The 26,562-nt window shown below is 45.3% G+C and overlaps 2 pseudogenes; one reads left to right on the top strand and one right to left on the bottom strand.

The window, feature by feature from the left end:
* Window positions 1-6,616: 6,616 nt before the first annotated feature.
* Window positions 6,617-6,735, bottom strand: LOC134954099 (5S ribosomal RNA; annotated as a pseudogene).
* A 1,450-nt stretch (window positions 6,736-8,185) lies between these two features.
* Window positions 8,186-8,304, top strand: LOC134933533 (5S ribosomal RNA; annotated as a pseudogene).
* The last annotated feature ends 18,258 nt before the right edge of the window (window positions 8,305-26,562 follow it).

The raw sequence follows: 26,562 nt of genomic DNA, 5'->3' as shown, positions 1-26,562 counted from the left end.
ACAGCTCGGCAAAGTTGTAAAGCCGAGACCCCTCGGGCAGCCGCCCTAGAAGAGCCCACTTTTCTCGTGGAATGGGCTTTTACAGAATTAGGGTGCGGCAGTCCAGCCGCAGAATGTGCAAGTTGAATCGTGCTACAGATCCAGCGAGCAATCGTCTGCTTAGAAGCAGGAGCACCCAGCTTGTTGGGTGCATACAGGAGAAATAGCGAGTCAGTTTTCCTGACTCCAGCTGTCCTGGAAACATATACTTTTCAGGGCCCTGACTACATCCAGTAACTTGGAATCCTCCAAGTCCCAAGTAGCCGCAGGCACCACAATAGGTTGGTTCACATTAAAAAATTATACCACCTTAGGAAGGAATTGGGAACGAGTCCTCAATTCCGCCTTATCCATATAAAATACAGATAAGGGCTTTTGTATGACAAAGCCGCCAATTCTGATACACGCCTGGCCGACGCCAAGGCCCACAGAATGACCACTTTCCACGTGAGGTATTATAGCTCCACGGATTTAAGTGGCTCAACCCAATGCGACTTCAGGAAATCCAACACCACGTTGAGATCCCACGGTGCCACTGGAGGCACAAATGGGGGCTGACTATGCAGCACTCCCTTAACAAAAGTCTGAACTTCAGGCAGTGAAGCCAGTTCAATTTTGGAAGAAAATCGATAGAGCCGAAATCTGGACCCTAATGGAACCCAATTTTAGGCCCATAGTCACCTCTGACTGTAGGAAGTGCAGAAATCGACCTAGCTGAAATTTCTCCTTTGGGGCCTTCCTGGCCTCACAGTACGCAACATATTTCCGCCATATGCGGTGATAATGGTTTGCGTTCACTTCTTTCCTAGCTTCAAATAGCGTAGGGATAACTTCCTCCGGAATTCCCTTTTCCTTCAGGATCCGGCGTTCAACCGCCATGCCGTCAACGCAACCGCGGTACGTCTTGGAACAGACAGGCCCCCTGCTGCAGCAGGTCCTGTCTGAGCGGCAGAGGCCATGGGTCCTCTGAGATCATTTCTTGGAGTTCTGGTTACCAAGCTCTTCTTGGCCAACCCGGAACAATGAGTATAGTTCTTACTCCTCTCCTTCTTATTATTCTCATTACCCTGGGTAAGAGAGGCAGAGAAGGGAACACATACACCGACTGGTACACCCACGGTGTTACCAGAGCGTCCACAGCTATCGCCTGAGGGTCCTTGACCTGGCGCAATATCTTTTTAACTTTTAGTTGAGGTGGGACGCCATCATGTCCACCTGTGGCCTTTCCCAACGGTGTACAATCATTTGGAAGACTTCTGGATGAAGTCCCCACTCTCCCGGGTGGAGGTTTCTTAGTTGTCCACTCCGGGAATGAACACTGCTGACAGTGCTAACACATGATTTTCCGCCCATCGGAGAATCCTTGTGGCTTCTGCCATCGCCATCCTGCTTCTTGTGCCGCCCTGTCGGTTTACATGAGTGACCGCCGTGATGTTGTCTGACTGGATCAGCACCTGCCGGTGTTGAAGCAGGGGTCTAGCCTGACTTAGGGCATTGTAAATGGCCCTCAGTTCCAGAATATTTATGTGTAGGGAAGTCTCCTGACTTTTCCATAGCCTTGGAAGTTCCTTCCCTGTGTGACTGCCCCCCAGCCTCGAAGGCTGGCATCCGTGGTCACCAGGACCCAGTCCTGTATGCCGAATCTGCGGCCCCCTAGAAGATGAGCACTCTGCAGCCACCACAACAGCGACACCCTGACCCTTGGAGACAGGGTTATCCGCCGATGCATCTGAAGATGCGACCCGGACCACTTGTCCAACAGATCCCACTGGAAAATCCTTGCATGGGACCTGGCGAATGGAATTTCTTCGTAAGAAGCTACCATCTTTCCCAGGGCTCGCGTGCATTGATGCACCAACACCTGTATACGTATTAGGAGGTCTCTGTCTAGAGACAACAACTCCTTGGACTTTTCCTCCGGGAGAAACCCTTTTTATCCTGTTCTGTGTCCAGAACCATACCCAGGAACAGTAGACGCGTCGTAGGAACCAGCTGCGACTTTGGAATATTCAGAATCCAGCCGTGCTGTTGTAGCACTTCCCGAGATAGTGCTACTCCGACGAACAACTGCTCCCTGGACCTCGCCTTTATAAGGAGATCGTCCAAGTACGGGATAATTATTTCGGCCATTACCTTGGTAAATACCTTGGTGCCGCGGACAGACCAACGGCAACGTCTGGAATTGGTAATGACAATCCTGTACCACAATATTGAGGTACTCCTGGTGAAGAGGGTAAATAGGGACATGCAGGTAATCATCCTTGATGTCCATTGATACCATGAAATTCTCCAGGCTTGCAATAATCGCCCTGAGCGATTCCATTTTGAACTTGAACCTTCGTATATAAGTGTTCAAGGCTTTCAATTTTAGAATGGGTCTCACCGAACCGTCTGGTTTCGGTACCACAACATTTTGGAATAGTAACCCCGGCCTTGTTGAAGGAGGGGTACCTTGCTTTCACCTGCTGGAAGTACAGCTTGTGAATTGCCGCCAGTACTACCTTTCTCCGAGGGCAGCCGGCAAGGCTGATGTGAGATAACGGCGAGGGGGGGTCGCCTCGAACTCCAGCCTGTATCCCTGTGATACTATTTGCAAAACCTAGAGATCCACCTGTGGGCAAGCCCACTGGACCCTGAAGTTCCCGAGACGCGCCCCTACCGCACCTGTCTCCACCTGTGGAGCCCCAGCGTCATGCGGTGGACTCAGAGGAAGCGGGGGAAGATTTTTGATCCTGGGAACTGGCTGCTGGTGCAGCTTTTTCCCTTCTTCCCTTGTCCCTGTGCAGAAAGGAAGCGCCTTTGACCCGCTTGCTTTTCTGAAGCCGAAAGGACTGTACCTGAAAATACGGTGCTTTCTTAGGCTGTGAGGAAACCTGAGGTAAAAATTTTTCTTCCCAGCTGTTGCTGTGGATACGAGGTCCCAGAGACCATCCCCAAACAATTCCTCACCCTTATAAGGCAGAATCTCCATGTGCCTTTTACAGGCAGCATCACCTGTCCACTGCCGGGTTTCTAATACCCTCCTGGCAGAATGGACATTGCATTAATTCTGGATGCCAGCCGGCAAATATCCCTCTGTGCATCCTTTATATATAAGACAACGTCTTAAATATGCTCAATGTTAGCAAAATATTATCCCTGTCTTAGCGTATTAATATTATCTGACAGGGTATCAGACCACGCTGCAGCAGCCCTATTTATGCTGAGGCAATTGCAGGTCTTAGTATATAACCTGAGTGTGTAAATACAGACTTCAGGGTCGCCTCCTGCTTTTTATCAGCAGGTTCCTTCAAGGTGGCCGTATCCTAAGACGGCAGTGCCACCTTTTGACAAACGTGTGAGCGCCTTATCCACCCTAAGGGATATCTCCCAACGTGACCTATCCTCTGGCGGGAAAGGGTACGCCATCAGTAACTTTTTAGAAATTACCAGTTTCTTATCGGGGGAAACCACGCTTCTTTACACACTTCATTCATTCATCTGATGGGGGAACAAAACACTGGCTGCTTTTTCTCCCCAAAAATAAAACCCCTTTTATGTGGTACTTGGGTTCATGTCAGAAAATGCGTAACACATTTTTCATTGCAGAGATCATGTAACGGATGTTCCTAGTGGATTGTGTATATGTCTCAACCTCGTCGCCACTGGAGTCAGACTCTGTGTCGACATCTGTGTCTGCCATCTGAGGTAACGGGCGTTTTTTGAGCCCCTGATGGCCTTTGAGACGCCTGGGCAGGCGCGGGCTGAGAAGCCGGCTGTCCCACAGCTGTTACGTCATCCAGCCTTTTATGTAAGGAGTTGACACTGTCGGTTAATACCTTCCACCTATCCATCCACTCTGGTGTCGGCCCCACAGGGGGCGACATACCATTTATCGGCCTCTGCTCCGCCTCCACGTAACCTTCCTCATCCAACATGTCGACACAGCCGTACCGACACACCGCACACACACAGGGAATGCTCTGACTGAGGACAGGACCCCACAAAGTCCTTTGGGGAGACAGAGAGAGAGTATGCCAGCACACACCAGAGCGCTATATAATGCAGGGATTAACACTATAACTGAGTGATTTTTTCCCCAAATAGCTGCTTGTATACATATATTGTGCCTAAATTTAGTGCCCCCCCTCTCTTTTTAACCCTTTGAGCCGGAAAACTACAGGGGAGAGCCTGGGGAGCTGTCTTCCAGCTGCACTGTGAAGAGAAAATGGCGCCAGTGTGCTGAGGGAGAAGCCCCGCCCCTTTTTCAACTGACTTTCTCCCGCTTTTTCTGTGATACTGGCAGGGGTAATTTTACATCTATATAGCCTCTAGGACTATATATGAAGTAGATTTGCCATCCAAGGTGTCATATATTGCCCTCAGGGTGCCCCCCCCAGCGCCCTGCACCCATCAGTGACCGGAGTGTGAGGTGTACATGAGGAGCAATGGCGCACAGCTGCAGTGCTGTGCGCTACCTTGGTAAAGACCGAAGTCTTCTGCCGCCGATTTTCCGGACTCTTCATGCTTCTGGCTCTGTAAGGGGGACGGCGGCGCGGCTTCGGGAACGAACACCAAGGTCGGGTCCTGCGGTCGATCCCTCTGGAGCTAATGGTGTCCAGTAGCCTAAGAAGCCCAAACTACCACCTGTTAGGTAGGTTCGCTTCTTCTCCCCTTAGTCCCTCGCTGCAGTGAGTCTGTTGCCAGCAGATCTCACTGTAAAATAAAAAACCTAAATATACTTTCTTTCTAGGAGCTCAGGAGAGCCCCTAGTGTGCATCCAGCTCAGCCAAGCACAAGAATCTAACTGAGGTCTGGAGGAGGGTCTTAGTGGGAGGAGCCAGTGCACACCAGGTAGTCCTAAAGCTTTCTTTAGTTGTGCCCAGTCTCCTGCGGAGCCGCTAATCCCCATGGTCCATACGGAGTCCCAGCATCCACTTAGGACGTCAGAGAAATAAAATGATCATACCGTGTGTCAGTATTTGACAATATACTGGAAGAAAAAAATGTATATATATCTCTCAGGACCATTAAGGTCAAAAGATGTTACTCAAGAAAAGCACTATAATTTATGTTCTCATTCAAACCTCTTGGTATCAGAGAGTAGAGCTTGAAGATCCACTCCGATTCTTTTTTCTGTAATCTGTTCATTAGATCACCTCCTCTTAGGCCCATTTTAAGATGTTCCAGGCCAAAGATTCGTAAGTCTTGGGTTCTGCTATTGTGAGTCTGAAGAAAATGTTTTGCAACAGTAGTCAAGGTCTTAAATTTGGATGCATCTGATCTGGCGTTTCGGACATTGCCCACATGTTCCAGTGGGGGGCATTATTTGTGTATCTGGCATTACGCGGGGGGGCATTACATGTAGTTGTGAGGCCACACCCACTTTTGTGAGGCCACACCCACATTTGCAGGAAAGCACACGCATTGGAGGGAGGGAATAGCTCCTTCAGAGGTTTTATTTTCCGAAAGTAGCTCACACCTCAGTTAAGGCTGGTAGACCACTGGTGTAACCTATCCCTGGAACAAGAGTTGGAGGAATTATCCATTCAGCTATACTGGATAATGTCTGTGCAAACATAGCCCAAGGTGTATCAACCTGCAAATGAATCTGCCTTGTATTTTTCAAGAGACCCTGGTGAAAGCTAAAACAATTTGCACACAAACTATCCTGAACCAGATCCTGAGAGTTTAACACAGCTTAACAGGAAGGTTTGGTTTGGTTCCGCACAGGAAGAATATTAGTGATGAACATAGATTTATACAAGAATTGTAAAAAACTGTTCAAATGACCAACAGTATTACGCTTAGAGATCCTTAAAGAAGGTATCTAATAATTATTGTAGGTTGGTGGTGCTCCCAGAGTCAGTAATAATTGGATAGGGAGGAGAAAAAAAGAAAGACTCTGTGTTGGGGCACACTTTGAAATTTATGAATTTATTAAAACTTGACTTTTAATTTAATATCACATAAAAAAAGTGGGAAGATAGTTTGATACAAAAAAATGTTCAAGTACACAGAGTATACATATAATGATAACAGTCTACACAGAAGTATTAATTGAAATGTATAAAGTATAACAAAGTAAATAATAGATTTATGAATCAAAATTAATTAGCAAAAATCATTAACAAGAATCAGGATAAGCCTGATGGAAAATTAAGAGCACCTATGGTGAAAAATTTGTAAAGAAAAACAATTATATGCCTGAGTCGATCAAGATAAGGAGTACAAATAAATGACATTAAAGTGAGATCACTATGGTAATGATAATAGGTTGTTCGTGATCTATTGACCTATGTGATCTAGAAGGAAGGCATAGAAAAAGGTATAATTGTAATATAATTCATAATTGGAATACCAATTAACTGATGGTGGTCCCCTTGGTGGAAGCTCTGTTTGCTACATAAAAGATCCTAATGTAAGAAGACGTTTGTACAAATTTTGATACCAAACGACATTAATGAAGAAACAAAAATCGCCAAAAGAGAATAATTAGTAATCAATGATTGTCAGGAAGGTAATCACAAAATGGATACAGACTTTGAAAGTTAGGAAGTTGCTCTAACACTTCTGCTGTTTGTGATCATAGGTTGAATTTTTACTGCACCTGATATTCCCAAGAGGTCACCCAACTTGGTACTGATCAGGCTTGTCAACGCTTAGCTTCCAAGATCGGGTGAGATTGGGCGTTACCGCTGAAATATGGCAGTAATTGCAACACTGAGATACAAGTGAGAGAGTGTAATGGAGGATGAGCAACAAGGGTACTTCTGCTGTCCAGTTAGTAGCGCAGGTTCTCTGTTACTGTAGGCATTGCAGAGAGTAGTATCGCATCTGGATGAGAGGGTACAGAATTATATAGAAAGGATAAGTAGAGAATAGGGAGGGGACCCCACCTTCTGCTGTCCACTGTCTTATATAATTTATAGCGGACAGTGGATGAGAGAGGTAGGTTAGTCTCACCTATTGAAATATGAAGGGTTGAGGGTAAAGTGGTGTGATCACAAACAGTCCGTGTGTGACAGGCTAATATGCTGAGTCAGAAGACCAATATCAAAAATATTATTAAACGAAAGACAGAGCCTGAGTTGCGCTACAATAAATAGCATACATAAATTACAAAGAAGTAAGCTTAAAACCAGGTGGTACAAGGTCCAGCTACACATGAAAAAATGCTAAAAACATATGCATTTGGTAGGGGAAAGAAAGGGAGGTCTTAGGGCAATTCAAGAAAAAATTCATTGAAAATTGCGGATCAAGTAGGCAAACAAAAGAGAAAAATTGTAATATATGAGTTAAATAACTTTTTAGTAATGCAAAGAGTCCCAATGGGCACATACAATACCAGGGGATACCATAAGGTGATCTGAACTATGGAAAGTTCAGCATCACTGAGCACAGACGGACCGTTTCACCAGGGTGGCTTGTTCACTGTGTCCGGACACAGTGAACAAGCCACCCTGGTGAAACGGTCCGTCTGTGCTCAGTGATGCTGAACTTTCCATAGTTCAGATCACCTTATGGTATCCCCTGGTATTGTATGTGCCCATTGGGACTCTTTGCATTACTAAAAAGTTATTTAACTCATATATTACAATTTTTCTCTTTTGTTTGCCTACTTGATCCGCAATTTTCAATGAATTTTTTCCTGAATTGCCCTAAGACCTCCCTTTCTTTCCCCTACCAAATGCATATGTTTTTAGCATTTTTTCATGTGTAGCTGGACCTTGTACCACCTGGTTTTAAGCTTACTTCTTTGTAATTTATGTATGCTATTTATTGTAGCGCAACTCAGGCTCTGTCTTTCGTTTAATAATATTTTTGATATTGGTCTTCTGACTCAGCATATTAGCCTGTCACACACGGACTGTTTGTGATCACACCACTTTACCCTCAACCCTTCATATTTCAATAGGTGAGACTAACCTACCTCTCTCATCCACTGTCCGCTATAAATTATATAAGACAGTGGACAGCAGAAGGTGGGGTCCCCTCCCTATTCTCTACTTATCCTTTCTATATAATTCTGTACCCTCTCATCCAGATGCGAGACTACTCTCTGCAATGCCTACAGTAACAGAGAACCTGCGCTACTAACTGGACAGCAGAAGTACCCTTGTTGCTCATCCTCCATTACACTCTCTCATTTGTATCTCAGTGTTGCAATTACTGCCATATTTCAGCGGTAACGCCCAATCTCACCCGATCTTGGAAGCTAAGCGTTGACAAGCCTGATCCGTACCAAGTTGGGTGACCTCTTGGGAATATCAGGTGCAGTAAAAATTCAACCTATGATCACAAACAGCAGAAGTGTTAGAGCAACTTCCTAACTTTCAAAGTCTGTATCCATTTTGTGATTACCTTCCTGACAATCATTGATTACTAATTATTCTCTTTTGGCGATTTTTGTTTCTTCATTAATGTCGTTTGGTATCAAAATTTGTACAAACGTCTTCTTACATTAGGATCTTTTATGTAGCAGACAGAGCTTCCACCAAGGGGACCACCATCAGTTAATTGGTATTCCAATTATGAATTATATTACAATTATACCTTTTTCTATGCCTTCCTTCTAGATCACATAGGTCAATAGATCACTAACAACCTATTATCATTACCATAGTGATCTCACTTTAATGTCATTTATTTGTACTCCTTATCTTGATCGACTCAGGCATATAATTGTTTTTCTTTACAAATTTTTCACCATAGGTGCTCTTAATTTTCCATCAGGCTTATCCTGATTCTTGTTAATGATTTTTGCTAATTAATTTTGATTCATAAATAATCTATTATTTACTTTGTTATACTTTATACATTTCAATTAATACTTCTGTGTAGACTGTTATCATTATATGTATACTCTGTGTACTTGAACATTTTTTTGTATCAAACTATCTTCCCCTTTTTTATGTGATATTAAACTAAAAGTCAAGTTTTAATAAATTCATAAATTTCAAATTGTGCCCCAACACAGAGTCTTTCTTTTTTCTCCTCCCAACACAGCTTTGCAGGGCAAACATGATATGAGTGTTGGTGTTGCTGTGAGTGTATCTTCCTCACCTTTGCCGCTCTTAGACATGATAATCAATCAACACTCCCACAGTGTACTACACAATTTGTGACTGTAATCACTAAGCTTTTTAAGTGTCCTATAATCCGACCCTACCCATGCAACAGCATTGAGGATCGGAATAGAAAAAAAATTACAGAATATATAGTGAAGTCAGCAATCACAGTAGCAGTCAGTCACGTTATAGTTTACTAAGCAATATGAGCACATCATCAACTACAACTACATTTCAAGTATGTAGGAGAACATATTACTGAATCATGTTTAAACAGAACTACCGTATTCAGACGCACAGCAAAAGAAACAGTAATAGTATACAGACTCATATGCAATAGGCACTTATCTAACTATTCGTACTCAACAAGGTAGAGACTTCGTGCTGTATTACCCGTACTCAGTAGAGTGGGATACAGGGAGACTCACCTCGCTTCCAGGACCGATCAATACGCTAGCGAACGCAGAGTGGAAACAGACGCTACTAGTGTACACTGCCGCTCCATGAACCTATAGTGAAAAGACGCTCTGAACACAAACGCACCCATCACACAGCCGCCTATGCTGCGACTGGGTCCCCTTCGTGCACAGTGTCTGAGACGGAAGCTGGAAACAGTTCACGGTGGGAGACTCTAGGGATACTGGTCGTGAACTGAGGGGAGGGGTGACCAGGACAGCATCTGACTCCCCACTACGGACATCAACCCTAGGGATCACGGCCTCTTACTATTCCTGGAGCCACTGATCCCTAAGGCCTAGCGCTAGTGCACCCGAGGTGGCAGCCGCGTCAGCGACTGTTTGGTAGTCTACTCCCAAAACAGTACGGCTGTGTAGGTGTTCCCCCTCTAATCAGAACCGATGTCTTATCTTCTCCCCGTACTCCGGCCACAGCCTGGTAACGTTTACTGGACCTGCTAGTATATCAGACACAGACGCCCACCGAAACAGCACTGTACTCGTGGGTAAGCGTTGTCGCGACCCGGCGGAGAGTTGTTGGAGCGACTCTTTCTAAGGTACATATAAGACACTTTTTAGAAAGCTCACTCAAGAAAAAATAGGATTTTAATACCTACCGGTAAATCCTTTTCTCTTAGTCCGTAGAGGATGCTGGGGACTCCGTAAGGACCATGGGGTATAGACTGGATCCGCAGGAGACATGGGCACACTATAAGACTTTAAATGGTTGTGAACTGGCTCCTCCCCCTATGCCCCTCCTCCAGACTCCAGTTAGAGAACTGTGCCCAGGGAGACGGACATTTCGAGGAAAGAATTTATTGTTTAACCACGGTGAGTGTCATACCAGCTCACACCTCGAACATACCGCAGAACGTTGCATTCAATAGAACACCAGCCAACGGCATGACAAATACACAGCCACATGCTGAGAGAATATGTAACACAACCTGTGTGTCAACACAACCAATAATAAGATACCGCATGCCATGGCATGAACAACGTCAACAACAGCCTGACAGAAAAGAAACACAAGAGTGTAACCATAACCAATAACTGCAGACAGTACGCACTGGGACGGGCGCCCAGCATCCTCTACGGACTAAGAGAAAAGGATTTACCGATAGGTATTAAAATCCTATTTTCTCATACGTCCTAGAGGATGCTGGTGACTCCGTAAGGACCATGGGGTTTATACCAAAGGTCCAGACCGGGCGGGAGAGTGCGGACGACTCTGAGGCACCGATTGAGCAAACATGAGGTCCCCATCAGCCAGGATATCAAACTTGTAGAGCTTAGCAAAAGTGTTTGAACCCGACCAAGTAGCTGCTCAGCAAAGTTGAACCGCCGAGACTCCTCGGGCATCTGCCCAAGAAGAGCCCATCTTCCTAGTAGAATGGGTCTCCACAGACTTCTGTAACGGCATTCCAGACGTAGAATGAGCACACCGAATCGTATCACAGATCCAGCGTGTAACAGACTGCATAGACGCAGGCGCCCCAATCATGCTGGGAGGATACCGGACAAACAGAGGCTCTGTTTCCACAATCTGAGCCAAATTGGTGACATATATATTCAAAGCCCTGACTACATCGAGAGACTTTGAATCAGCCAAGCTTAAGTAACCACAGGCATCAAAATAGACTGGTTTCTGCGAAACACAGAAACCAACTTTTGGCAGAACTATTATCAGAGTTCTCAATTCCGCTCTATCCACATGGAAGATCAAACAGGGGCTCGTGAGACAAAGCTGCTACTTCCGACACCCGCCTTGCGGACGCCAAGGCCAATAGATGACCACTTTCCAAGAGAGAAATTTTTAACACAACCTTTCATAAAGGTTCCAATCAGTGTGACACAAGAAAATGCAACACCACCTCAAGGTCCCACGGTGCCAATGGGGGCACAAATGGAGGTTGGATGTGCAGTACTCCTTTCACGAAAGTCTGAACTTCCGGAAAGGTGGCCAATTCTTTTTTTTTTTTTTTAAAGAAAAATTTATAAGGCCAAAACTGTACTGAAATGGAGCCTAACTTTAGGCCTGCATCCACACCTGCTTGCAAAGAATGGAGAAGAACGACCCAGCTGAAAGTCTTCCGTAAGAGCCTTCTTGGATTCACACCAAGACACATATTTACGCCAAAAACGGTGGTAAGGCCTTGCCGTTAATTCTTTTCTAGCCTGAAGAAGTGTGGAAATGACTTCACTGGGAATACTCTTTCTGGCTAGGATATGGCGCTCAACCGCCACACGCAGCCGCGGTAATTCTTGATACACGCCCGGATCTTGCTGTAACAGTTCCTCACGTAGAGGAAGAGGCCAGGGATCTTCTATGAGTATATCTTGAAGAACTGGATACCAAGCCCTCCTTGGCTAGACAGGAACAATGAGGATCGCCTGAACCTTTGTTCTTCTTACGTTTATCACCTTCAGAAAGAGTGAAAGCGGAGGGGACACATACACCGACTGAAAACACCCAAGGTGTCACGAGGGCGTCCACTGCTATAGCTTGAGTGTCCCCCTGGAACAATATCCCTGAGGTCTCTCGTTGAGGCGAGACGCCAACATGTCCAATTGAGGCACTCCTCAAAAACTTGTCACTTCTGTGAAAACTTCTCGATGACGACTGTATTTCTCCCGGATGGAGATCGCGTCTGCAGATGAAATCTATTTCTCAGTCGTTCACATCCGGAATGAAGACTGCAAATATAGCGTTTACCAGTCTTTCCACCCAGCGGAAAACTTTTGCGGCTTCTGCCATTGCGGCTTTGTCCTTGTTCCGCCCTAGCGGCTCACTTACGCTACTGCGGTCAAGTCGTCCAACAGAATCAAGACGGCAGAACACGAAGAATATGTTCATTGAAAATAGCTCTTAATTCAAGAAAGCTTATTGCAGACAAGCTTTCCAGCTTGACCTTTTCCTCTGGAAATACTTCCCTTGCAAGGACTACTCCCCACCTCGGAGATCTGCATGCATAGACACCAGGATCTAATCCTGGATCCTGAACCTTCGTCCATCTAGGAGGTGAGAACTGAGCAGACACCTCAGGAGCGAAATCCTGGCCATTAGGATTATATTCCGGTGTATGTGCAGGTGAGACCCGGACCACATTTTCAACTGGTCCCGTGAAAACCACTCTGGCATTTGACCTGTCCACCGAAAAGGCCTCTTAGGCCGCACCCATCTTCTTCAACGGAACATATTGATGGATTGTCACTGCAAATCTGATCCGACTCCGGATCCTCAGACCTCTTTCCACAGGAAAACACAGAACCTCAACCGTTCAGTATCTACTCTGATACCCACCTCCGACATCTGCGTCGTTGGGAACAACAGCCATTCCCTGTGTTGAAGAACAGTCAGAGAGAAACTACGATTTGCACCACTTGTTTCTTGACCTCGCTGTAGTCAGGAGAGCGTCTCAGTACAGAATAATAATGGCTCTTACTATTGAAGGAAAACCATCATACTGCCATCACTCCGGTGAAATGGCAAAGACAATCCTGGATAGCAACCCAGGTAAGCTTAATGCGGAGAAAAACGCATTTAAACCCCTTTCTACCTTTAGTGTTGGAGCTCCATGGCCTGAGAGATTCCATCCTGTAGTTCAACTTCTTAAGTAGAAAACTTTGTTTCTTTTCTTTTCTTTAACAGAGACAGCAGGACAATGTCCTGAACCTGACGCAACTCTGGTATGTCGTCGAGTACTACCTCCCCTTCCAGAGGGGAATCTGTAAGATCTATTTGAAAAATCAGTGAGGGAAATCATCTGTAAACTCCAGTATGTCCCCTTATGGATTCTATTATTAACTCACAGGCCCAAGTCCATTCCCGGACTGACTGAAGAGTATTAGTCGAGTTCCCACCGGTGTGGGCTCCAACCAGATAGACCCAGCGACATGCAGTGGATGTGGTAGAAATAGAAAACGACATACGCTTCTGCGAACCTAACAAGGCTGCAGAACTCTTACCTTTTCACCTTCCACTATCTGCACAGAAAGGGAAAAAAGAACGGTATCGAACCGGTTAAAATGACTGCATCCCACAACAGAATGCGTCACCAACCGTTGTGAGGGAATCTAACTCACGAAGGTAGATTTACCAGTGGTATCCGCTGAGATCGACTTAACTGAGGCATCCCCAAACAGCGGTACACCGTCCCAGTGAAAAAACTCCAGTATCTCTCGGAGTCAGCCTCAGCATTCCCCCAGCCACACCTCCTGCAGTCGCACGGCAGCCTGCCGCAATGTTATAGAGAAGAATCAACATAAGAACCATCCCCTCTCTCTTTAGGGTAATTCTATCGGATGCCTTTCCGAATACAAACACTCCCCCACGTGCATGTAATGCAAATAACTCCAAAGCATAGAAATAAAATATCACTTAGCTTCCTGTGTACGATCCTTTGTGACAGGGCCCCGTGTCGACCAGGAGTTGACTTTCACAGTATTCTATCCGCGGCGGGAAAAGAATAAACATTCGGACTCCTTGTGAGAATCTGAGACCTACTAGTCACGGCCGACCTAGAGCTTTATCAACAGAGCGACCAGCACATGAAAGGAATACTTTTTTTTACTTCAGCATTCATTAGAAATCGTAATCTGAATATACATATTGTAATACACATATAATATATATATATATAAACAACACTTGACTCCGGCACTCCAGACGTCCCTTAGGACCTGCTTGCTGCGGTGCCTTCCTCCGGGGGGTCGCCCCAATGGACAAAGGAGAATAACGAGGCGGCACTCGGAGACTTGCAAAAACATCAAACGTGTATTAAAGTGCTGTCAACGTTTCGGGGACCACCTCCCCTTCGTCAGGATAACTACAACAATGTGCAAAACAATCTTATATAGCATTAAACTTACCCCCCTTCACATGCTCCCACACGCGCGTTCTCCCCTGGCCACGTCACTCGGGCTTCCCGTTCGGCGTCACCGCTCGCATCAGCGGAACCGGAAGTGACGTCGCGGCTCCCTCCTGCGTGGCCATGGAGACGCTGTAATCAAAACATCATATGTAAAAAGCACTTGTGCCTATTTAGAAAACTCTTATATTAATTACATTACAAATTGAAAATGTGCATGGTAGTACTATTGGAGGCCAGCAACAAAGTAGCCAATGTGCACTAGCTTCTTTAGTTCACGCCATTACTCACACCTAGACACCTGCACCTGATTTTTCTCACAAGCATCACTTGTCTCACATTATTTTTTTTCACTTTTTTTGTATTAGTTTACAAGGCTCACAGACTCTTCTTTCTGCCATTCCTTCCTTTTACCCCTTTTTTCCACCCACCTCCTCCCCTGTCCCATCCCTCTTTCCCCCTGCCTCCATTTTCTCGTTCACCTTTTTACGGTACTCACAGACTACAGACCAGAATTTTTCTTGCTTTCTGATGCATTCATCTTTTACTGCTAGTTTCTTTGATAACTGCTTGGTGCAATTCATATATCAATATATTCCCCTTTCCGCATTTACACTTTTATGACAACATATGTTGGCTAAACTTGACCATACATCACACGTTCTCTTATTATGCTTTCACTTTGCACGGATTTAACCAGGGTCTTTTATTTTTCTCACTCTTTATTTCTGCAGGGCCGGCGCAGGTGCATCGGGAAGCGCTGTTGGTTGCCACGGCAACCGCGTCACGGACCCGACATCACGTCACTTCCTGGCGACGCCGGAGGTCTTCCAGCGGTCCCCGCGACCGACGGCGTCCGGCCCCGCTCTTCCTCACGTGCGGGATTTCACCGGTTCTATAAAAAGTAAGAGGGTTCACACTTCACATTGTTCACGCCTTGACAAAGGGGTTTCAGGACCCCGAAACGTTGGTATTTTGTGACCATTGTTTTTCATGCTTTGACATATTACACGTTTGTTTTTTACCAACGGAGTGCCGCTGCTTTATTCCTCTTTTTGATGTATCTATTGCTGCGGAGGGCACCCGTACCTACCATTCATATTGAGTGTGCCGGGCATTTCAGAGCTGTGTGTGTGTGTGTATGTGTTTATGTGTATGTGTATGTATGTGTGTATGTATGCATGTATGTATGTGTGTATGTATGTATATATACACACATATATATATATATATATATATATATATATATATATATATATACACACACACACACATATACATATATATATATATACACATATACACACACACACATATACATATCATACATATAAGCGGATTGTCCGGAACCGTCGGGTCCCTCGTGACATTAATGTGTTCTGAATGTGTATGACCATGTACTGAATGCCCCAGTTGCAGATCTAACCAGGAAACAATATGTCGACATAAAACCTAGTATTCGTCGACAGCAGGGAGTAGTAACCAGGCAAAAATAGGATTTTGGTACTTACCAGGTAAATCCTTTTCTTTGAATCCATAGGGGGCACTGGAGTACTCTTGGGGATATGGACAGTTCCGCAGGAACAAGGCACTGAATAAATTAAAATTTGGAACTACTCCTCCCCTCCATATCCCAAAGTACCTCAGTGTTTTTTTTACTGAGCCGAACAGGAGCTATAGAGAGGTTGACAATGGAGAATTACATATAACAAAACGGACAACAATAAAGTTGACACATAACGTTACTGACAACTAACAGTTGACACCATAACCGATAGAACTTAATAATTTGAACCAGTCGGTGAGAGTGTGTTACCATAAGATTCTCTGAACTTACCACAAACCAGGTAAAACTGCTCTGGGTGGGCGTCCAGTGCCCCCTATGGATTCAAAGAAAAGGATTTACCTGGTAAGTACCAAAATCCTATTTTCTTTTTCATCCACTAGGGGTCACTGGAGTACTCTTGGGACGTACCAAAGCTTCCCCCGTGGGCGGGAGAGCTGTTTGGCACCTGTAACACTAGGCGGCCAAAGCTAGATGCTGATGCCGCAAAAGTATCAAACTTGTAAAAGCGCACAAACGTGTGCACTGAAGACCATGTAGCCGCACGGCAAAGCGGTGTCGTAGAAGCTCCACGACCAGCTGCCCATGACGTTCCCACAGAATGTGTGGAATGAGCTGTTACTGATGTAGGTGGCTGTAACCTAGCATGAAGGTAAGCCTGACGTATGGTCAGTTTTATCCATCTGGATAAGGTCTGCTTAGAAGCTGGCCAACCCATCTTGGCAGCATCGTAGAGAACAAACAACGTATCCGTCTTACGAACTGTAGACATTCGGGATACATAAACGCGTAGTGCGCGTACCACATCCAAGGTTCCAGAATCTCCTGTTAACACAGGAACTACTATTGGTAGATTGATGTGAAAAGAGGACACTACTTTTGGTAGGAAAGCGGGATTCGTCCGAAGTTCCGCTCTGTCATCATGAAACACTAAATACGGTGGCTTGCATGACAAGGCACCCAAATCTGAAACACGCCTTGCCGAAGCTAAGGCTAGGAGAAAAATTGTTTTCCAAGTGAGAAACTTAATATCCACTTGTTGTAAGGGTTCGAAATATGAAGACTGTAAGAAATCTAAAACCAGATTCAAGTCCCATGGCGCAGTAGGTGGAGTGAATGGAGGCTGTACTCTGAGGACACCTTGCAGAAAAGTGTGTACCGACGGCAATAGAGCCAATCTTCTTTGAAAGTAAATTGACAACGCAGATATCTGCACTTTTAGTGTGGATAAACGCAGACCTCCATCTAACCCCATCTGTAGAAATAACAAAAGACGGGATAACTTGAAAGATGAAGTTGAAAACTTCCTAGCTTCACACCAACCTATATAGGCACGCCAAATTTTGTAATAATGAGCTGCCGTAACCGGCTTTTTAGCTCGTAACATGGTTGGTATAACCGATTCTGGAATGCCCTCTCTTCTTAAGAGGGCTGTCTCAACAGCCACCCTGTCAAACGCAGCCGCGCTAAATCGGGGTAAAGGAACGGACCCTGTTGTAACAGGTCCGGACGTAGTGGAAGTGGCCAAGGATCGTCTGCGAGTAGTCCGCGGAGATCCGAGAACCAAGCTCTCCGAGGCCAATGAGGCGCCAATAGTATGACTGTGACAGACTCTTTTGATCATTGGTAGCGGTTCATTTAAATAACAGAGGACAGGGAAAGAAGGTTTTATTCTGCTGGATGCCTTGACAAAGACCCGCAAAGGGTAGAAACGCGTTGGCTTTTATATCCAAGGGGACACCGTGTGCGTTTGAAAACGGACCAGAAGACAGAGGAAGCTACAGCCGCAGTTGCCGTTGAAAATAAATCCTCATGCTCTTAGAACTGCCGTGAGACAGTTCTCATTTACTGCTGGTAATTACGCACTTTGGATTCTCTGTACCTTGGATACCATGCACTGATTGTTTTATTGTTCTGTTGTCATATGTGTTTGTATATTACATTTTTAAACGGTACATCACTATATGCACTTTTTCTTTGTTATATAACATTGAAAATCATCCGGAGGAATCCTGTACTACAGTTGGTCCCTCCATATGGGCGCTTGTATGTATTATCACATTTTGTCGCAGTTTGCTTGAGATCTTTTCTCTTGGTGGAGGTATGAGAGTTACCTCTGTGTGATTTGTACATCAATTAGCTGCCTATTCCTAGAGCGCACTGATAATTATTCATTCTTTGGTTTCTATAGACTCTTTTGATCCGTTTTAGCAACAGAGGGAGCAGCGGAAACAGATACACGAGGCTGTACGGCCACGTGATTGTGAGAGCATCCACCGCCACTGCCTTTGGATCTCTCGTTCTGGACACGTACTGGGGCGTTTGGTGATTGTGGCGAGATGCCATCAGGTCCACTTGAGGGTAACCCCACCTCTGGACCAGCATGTGAAACACTTCTGGATTTAATGTCCATACTCCTGGATGAAAATCCCGACAGCTGAGATAATCCGCCTCCCAGTTGTCCATTCCCGGAATGAATACTGCCGACAATATCACTTGGTGATACTCGGCCCAATTGAGGATTCAAGCTACTTCCCGCATTGCCATGCGGCTTTTCGTTCCTCCTTGTTTGTTGATGTATGCGACCGCCGTCGCATTGTCTGACTGCACCTGAACAGTCTGAGCCCGAAGCATGTGCACTGCTTGTCGTAGCGCATTGTAAATTGCCCGGAGTTCCAGGACATTTATAGACAGCAATCTTTCGTGATCCGCCCAGAGACCCTGGAGCTGATAATTTTGAACTACAGCTCCCCAACCTCTGAGACTCGCGTCCGCCGTGAGAATTATCCATTTCCAGGTGCCGAACCGTTTCCCTGCAGTTAGATTCTGTACTTTGAGCCACCAGGGTAGAGACACTCTGGCCCGAGAAGACCACCTCACCCTGCGGTGAATCTGCAGATGCGAGCCCGACCACTGTGCGAGCACATCCAGTTGAAAAGGACGTGAGTGAAGTCTTCCGAACTGAAGCGCTTCGAAAGCCGCCACCATTGTGCCTAAGAGGAGAATGCACAAATGAACCGAGACTGTGCGTGGCTTGAGCACTAATTGTACCAGATGACGAATGACCTGTACTTTCTGTTCTGGTAGGTAAATTCTTTGATTTACCGTATCGAGAATCATACCTAGGAATTGAAGTAGTTGAGACGGAATTAGATGTGATTTCCTGAAATTGACAATCCAACCGTGGTGAACCAGTACATTGTATGTTAGCAACGCCTGTTGGAGGAGGATTTGTAGAGACGGAGCTTTGATGAGCAAATCGTCTAAGTACGGAACTATTATCACTCCCAGGGATCTGAGATGAGCTATCACAGACATCACCTTGGTGAATACCAGAGGTGCTGACGAGAGGCCAAACGGTAAAGCATGAAACTGGTAATGGTTCTGCCGTATTGCAAACCGCAAGAACCTCTGATGAGGTGGCCAAATCGGAATGTGTAAGTACGCATCCTTGAGATCCAGTGCAATCATGAATTCCTGTGGCTCTAGACCTGCAATTACTGACCGCAGAGATTCCATCTTGAATCTGTAGTAAGTGACGTACTGATTGAGACCCTTTAAGTTCAATATTGGCCTGACCGAGCCATCCGGCTTTGGTACCACAAACAGACTGGAATAATAACCCTGACCCTGTTGGTGTACAGGGACCGGAATCAAAACTGCTGCATCCAGCAGAGACTGAATGGCAATCTGCAGAACCGCCTTCCTGTCGTCCGACACAGGCAGTCCTGTCTTGAAAAACCGCATTGGCGGGAGACAGTCGAACTCTATTTTGTAATCTTTTAAGACTAAATTGCGGATCCACCCATCTGTGGACGTCTGAAGCCACGCCAACTGGAACGTCTGAAGGCGTGCTCCCACAATTGGAGATCCGAGATGGGCTGGGACCCAGTCATGCCACTGGCTTGCCGGTGACCCTAGAGTCCTGACGAATGGTGTTGGTTTGTTGGAAACCACGTCCCCGACCTCGTCTACCAGGTGTGGCCGTTCCTCTGCCACGCCCGCGAAAGGACTGGGGTCTAAAAGGATTTGAACGCAGGTCCAGAATACCTCCTTCTAGGTACTGTTGGAGGCAATGGTAAGAAAACAGACTTTCCTCCCGTGGCCTCAGAAATCCATTTGTCCAATTCAAGACCAAACAAATTCTCGCCACCGTAAGGTAACGCTTCTATACCTCTTTTAACCTCCGCTTGCCAAGAAGGCAGCCAGAGTGCTCGTCGTGCTGTAACTAGCGATGATGAAAGGCGAGAAGTGAGCTGACAGACGTCAGTAGAAGCTGTACATAGATACTCAGCAGCTTCCCAGATTTGATCAGCGAGAAGTATAAGGTGATCATCACTTAAGGCAGACTTGAGTTCTGTTATCCATACCATTAGCGCCTTAGTTACCCAAATGCCAACCAACCCAGGTCTAAGCAACACCCCTGCTGCTATATACATGGACTTTAGCATAGCTTCTATTTTACGGTCCGAAGGGTCCTTAAGCGTAGAAGCAGTTGGTACTGGTATGGTTAATTTCTTTGTAAGTTTAGACACAGACGAATCCACCAATGGTGGATTCTCCCATGTAGCTGTTACAGACTCTGGAAACGGGTAACTAGACTTAAATCTGTGAAGTATAGAAAACCGTTTATCCGGATTCTTTCGTGTTTCTAGTAACATCTTATTAAGAGATTTCGTAACAGGAAAACACATTGGAGTTCTCTGTCGTTTAGTAAAGACGACCTCATCATTTGTCAGAGGCTCCTCAGTTTCTGTAAATTTCAGAGACTGACGCACCGCTCTGATGAGATTATCAATGCCCGGGCTGTCAAAATCGTCACCATCTGACTGCTGGTCTACTTCGCCCTCCTCACCCTCATCTTGCGCAGTGAGGTCTGGCATAGAATCGTCAGAAAGCAACATAGCAGAAACCGGTAAATTATAAGACAAATGAAACATCCCTTCTACCTAAAGAGGATTTGGACTTTTGGTAAGGCTGAGACCCCTCTGGTAGTTATAGTGGTCTCACCCTAGACTCCGATCTTGCCGCCTCCCGCTCTTGCAGAGTGGCAGCCAATTCTGATTGCAATCCAGCCAGGACATCTGCTAGCATAGCCCATGGAGGGTCCGGGGTTGAAATTGGCTTTGAACCCGGAGCGGAAATTGTATTTGTAGCAGAATTTACCAAACATACTGTACATGTGGTAGATCCATCCGGTAACACACTGTTACAGACCTTGCAGTGAAACTGCTTTTTAGTTTTTGCTGGGGTCTTACTCATTATGCCGACAGACAATACAAAATACAAAGACAGACAACTTGCGCGACTCAGTAAATAGCACTAAAGGTGTCTCTATAAATATATATTTGGCCAAGTGCAGTGCACGCCAGCAATATGAAATCTGATCACAAAATCCCCCTACAGCCCTGCGCCTTCAATGGAGTAGAGATGTAGTACAGGAAATTCTGGAAACACAACAGGAAAAAACAGCAAGCATGGTTAAATATGTCCATCATGCTTACAGTATAACACAAAGTGCAGACTTATAACTTATCCAAGCAGATTTAAATAAAAACATACATATGCTGTATTTAAACCTTTAGTGTAAGACCTACACTCCCATCAGCACCTATAAGTGAAACCTGTTAACAAAGGGCTTAACAGCCTATTCTAATAACATATGCAGCGCAGCTGCTGCTAAGACACACTTCTCCTCTTGCTGTGTGCTTCCACCCCCATCCTCCCCCCCCCCCGTGCTCCGTGTACCGCTCTCTATTACACGGAGCTGGGCTTACATATGTTGAAGAGGGAGCCGGGAAGCACGCTGCATAGAGCCGTGGAGCGACCTATGCATGAAGAACGTGGCCGGCGCGGCTCAGTGAGTGGCGGGAGGCAGCGGTAATCAGGTAGCTGCGGCGGGCGGCTGGAAGCAGCGGCGGGCGGCTCGCACACACACAGTGTCCCCAAACAGCGGGGCGGCAGCGTGAGCTGACCGCCCTGTCCCAACATACCTGGACCCTGTGGTGAGGGCTATGACGGGGCTTCTTCTGTAAGCTCCGTCCAGCCTTTCCTGCCGGTAGTCCTGCACGTGGTTGTGAGGGAGCTCTTTCAGAGAGGCCAGACACGCCACAGCTGCTTGTAGCAGCTTCCACTATCCCGGACCCACGCCTATTGGAAGGGGGGAAGGGATGTGGAACAGTCGGAAAAAAAAAGAAAAAATCCAATAAGTGTGGATCAGCTCCACACAAGCCTTGCTACTGTGAGCACCGAAAAAACACTGAGGTACTCTGGGATATGGAGGGGAGGAGTAGTTCCAAATTTTAATGTATTCAGTGCCTTGTTCCTGCAGAACCGTCCATATCCCCAAGAGTACTCCAGTGACCCCTAGTGGATGAAAAAGAAATAACATTCTTGCGACCCCGAGGGGTCCGAGGGAATTATACATATAAAATAGACGTTATGGTAAGAACTTACCGTTGATAACGTGATTTCTCTTATGTCCACAGGTATCCACAGGATAACATTGGGATATGGTTGAGCGACAGCGGAAATGGCACCAACGCGGTCACAAGTTTTCTGGACTCCCAGGATGCATCGGGGCTTCCCCATATAATCCCGCCCATTGACTCAGTCAGATCAGTTCTTTCCACAACGATTTAGGCAGGAGCATCAGGTAGAAACCTATTTAGGCGATAAGAACACACATGCCCTTCCATACAAGAGGGAAGAGGTTTTAGTAATTGTCAAGATCCTCAAATCAGGTGCGTCAGGGTGGGATCCCTGTGGACATAAGAGAAATCACGTTATCAACGGTAAGTTCTTACCATAATGTCTATATCTCTGGCTGGGTCCACAGGATTATCCATAGGATAACATTGGGATTCCCAAAGCCATTTTAGTGGTGGGGACGCTCCTGATTACACAGGAGGACCTTTCGCCCGAAGTCTGTGTCATGAGAGGCAAAAGTATCCAAGGCATAATGTCTAATGAATGTGTTTATGGAAGACCATGTGGCTGCCTTACAAATCTGTTCTGCTGAAGCACCCTGTTGTGCTGCCCATGAAGGACCTACCTTACGTGTAGAGTGAGTAGAGACATTAGCCGGAGTAGGGAGATCTGCATGAGAATAAGCTTCTGATATTACCATTCGGAGCCATCTCGCCAGCGTCTGTTTACTAGCAGGCCATCCTCTTCTATGAAATCCGTAGAGGATGAAGAGAGAATCTGTTTTCCTGATGGCACTAGTACGATCTATATAGATTCTTAAAGCTCGGACTACGTCCAGCGACGCTTCTCCCGCAGATAGTCCCGATACCTGAAAAGCTGGGACTACAATCTCAGGTGAAACTTTGACACCACCTTTGGAAGATAACCATATCTCGTTCTGAGAACTGCTCTGTCTGGAAAAAACTTAGGAAAGGAGACTTACACGATAACGCTCCTAAATCTGACACTCTTCTGGCTGACGCCATTGCCAGTAGGAAAAGCATTTTAGCCGTTAACCATTTAAGATCTGCTCTCTTAAGCGGTTCAAACGGAGGACCCTGGAGGAATTTAAGAACTAATTTCAAATCCCAGGGAGCTGCAGGAGAAACAAATGGAGGTTGAATATGTACAACTCCATGAAAGAAAGTACGTACATCCTGTAAATCAGCAATCTTTCGCTGAAACCAAACCGTTAATGCTGATACTTGAACTCTCAAGGAAGCAACTTTCAAACCTTTATCCAATCCTGCTTGAAGGAAATCCAAAATCCTGGATACTTTAAAAGATCGTGGATTTACACTTTTTCCAGTACACCAATGAATATAGGCTTGCCATATTCTATGATACACACGAGCTGAAGAAGGCTTTCTTGCTCTAAGCATAGTTTGGATTACTTGTTTCAAAAATCCTCTAGCTTCTAAGATAGAGGTTTTAACAGCCACGCCATCAAAGACAGGCGATCCAGATGACTGTGACAACAAGGACCCTGCATTAGCAGATCTGGACGTTGATGGAGCAGTATTGGTGATTCCACGGACATCCTCAGTAGATCTGTGTACCAATGCCTTCTTGGCCAAGCTGGAGCTATTAGAATTATCGCTCCCTTTGCCTGCTTTATTTTTCTCACTACTCTGGGTAACAGATATTGGAGGGAACAGATATGCCAGATGAAATTCCCATTCTACTGACAGTGCGTCTACAAGAACCGCTCCTGGGTCCCTTGTTCTCGATCCGTACCTTGGAACTTTGTTGTTTAGACGAGACGCCATGAGGACTCTCTCTGGTAGACCCCATCTGTTCACTATTGTCTGAAACACTTCTGGGTATAATGCCCATTCGGTTTCCTGAATGGTGTATCGACTGAGAAAATCCGCTTCCCAGTTCAGTACACCTGGGACAAACACTACTGACAATGCTGGGAGATGGAGTTCTGCCCAGCTTAGAATGGGAGTTACCGCCTCCATCAATCTTTTGCTGCGAGTTCCTCCTTGATGATTTAGGCACACTACTGCTGTCGCATTGTCTGAGCGAATCTGGACCGATCTCCCTTGCAGACTGTCCTTTGCCTGAACTAGAGCCATATAAATGGCCCTTATTTCCAACAGATTTATTGGCAGGCGACTTTCCCTTGCGGTCCATTTTCCCTGGAACCAAAGGCTTCCGAGTACCGCACCAGAGCCTTGCAGGCTGGCATCTGTTGTCAGGACTTGCCACTCCTTTATCCAAAAGGGTCTCCCCTTGTTTAAATGGTCTGTAGCCACCACGCTAGAGACCTTTTTACGTTTACTGGAAACTTTATCTGCTTTTTTATTGTCTGATGATTTCCGTTCCATTTGGTCAGAATAAGGTGCTGCAATGGTCTGGAGTGGAACTGCACATATTCCACCATGAAATATATTGTTTCATGTGCTTGTAACTATTGTAGCAGCCCAAATAAATAAATAAATTGAAAATAGCTAAAAGAATGAGCGCTTGAAAAAACTAGGTGGCACCAGTAAGGAATAAAATTTGTGTGTTAAACATGGTTTACAGCTCTTTTTTTGAGCTGTTTGCGGTATCCAGACCAGTCCATAGAAGATCTAACTATCCCTACCTCACTCAAAGTTCACGGGATTCCTCAGCCTGGCGTTAGTAAGGGCTGTCCGTGGCTTGTATGTTCTTTTTCACCACCGCTGCGTCCAGCGGGGGAAGCGGAGTGCAGGAGGGTTTGGCGGGTGTCACTCGGCAGCGTCCAATCTCCTAGGCGGCGTGTCTTGTCTGTAATACCGCTATCCACCAACGCGTTTCGTGATGCTTCTATCACTTTGTCAAGGTCGGATGTGTGTTAAGAGAGTCTTTTTATACCTAAAACTTTAGTCTCAAAACGGACAATGAAGCACTTCCGGTCCGGAAGTGACATAAAAATTGCGGGAACTGCATGGTTTAAAATAGCACATTGATTTCAATGTGCAAGAAAAGACTTATTAAAAATAATAATAAACAAATGTATAAACAGGTGCCAGGGGCAGCAGGGGCAAGAAGAAAGACCTACAAGTAACACAGAAACCCACAATCTATAATCTAAGTGAAAAAGCACCCTCAAGTAAAAATACTTCAGAAAGGTCTAAAATTTGCCCCCCAATCAAAAATCAATAAATTCGATCTGTATATTTATGTCCAGAAATTTATACGAAATATTTGTATAAAGAAGCACTTTGCGAAACGAGACAATTACCAATATTGACCCCCCAGACCACCAATTTCATCATTCAACTTTAAGACCAATCTCCTCATTTAAATCCACATACTGCAGGGGATCTCATATTGAAACATTTAAAAAGTTACTCGAAGAAGAAATCGACAAAATACCGGAACAAAAAAATCAAACAAAATATATCCAAGGCTGAAAAAGAGGCGATAAGAGAACTAAAAGAAGACACCAACATTGTTATCAAACCAGCCGACAAAGGTGGTGGAGTAGTCGTTATGGGACGAGAGATGTATGAAAAAGAAGTGGAAAAACTCCTCTCAGATAGAACTACATATGAAGTCCTCAAACAAGACCCCACCAATCAATTCCTACAAGAACTAGAGATACATCTGGAAGAAGGATTGGAATTAGGAATTCTAAGCAAAAAAGAATACAATTTCATTTTACATAAATATCCTGAAATACCGACTTTTTATTGTCTACCAAAAATCCATAAAGATCTCAATAACCCCCCTGGCCGTCCCATCGTATCCGGAATTAATTCAGTAACATCTAATTTATCAAAATATACAGATTATTTCTTACAGACACTGGTCACTGAACAAAAAAGTAATCTTCAAGATACCACAAGTATTTTACAAAAACTTGAGAATATACAGTGGGACGAGAACTTTATACTTTGCACTACCGATGTAAAGTCTTTATACACATGCATCTCACATGATGTAGGATGTACCCATACAAGATCCCTTCTTTCAAACAACTCAAAATTCCCTAACCAAAAAGTCAATTTTATTATGGCCAATATAGAATTTGTACTCACACATAATTACTTCTGGAACAACGACAAGTTTTATTTGCAAAAATGCGGCACTGCCATGGGCACTCCTTTGGCACCAAGTTATGCCAACCTCTTCCTCACCAA

This window comes from Pseudophryne corroboree, chromosome 1, assembly GCF_028390025.1.
Source record: "Pseudophryne corroboree isolate aPseCor3 chromosome 1, aPseCor3.hap2, whole genome shotgun sequence".
NCBI classification, from domain to species: domain Eukaryota; kingdom Metazoa; phylum Chordata; class Amphibia; order Anura; family Myobatrachidae; genus Pseudophryne; species Pseudophryne corroboree.
Note: the sequence above shows the minus strand (reverse complement) of the source record. Positions and strands in the feature narration are given on the sequence as shown.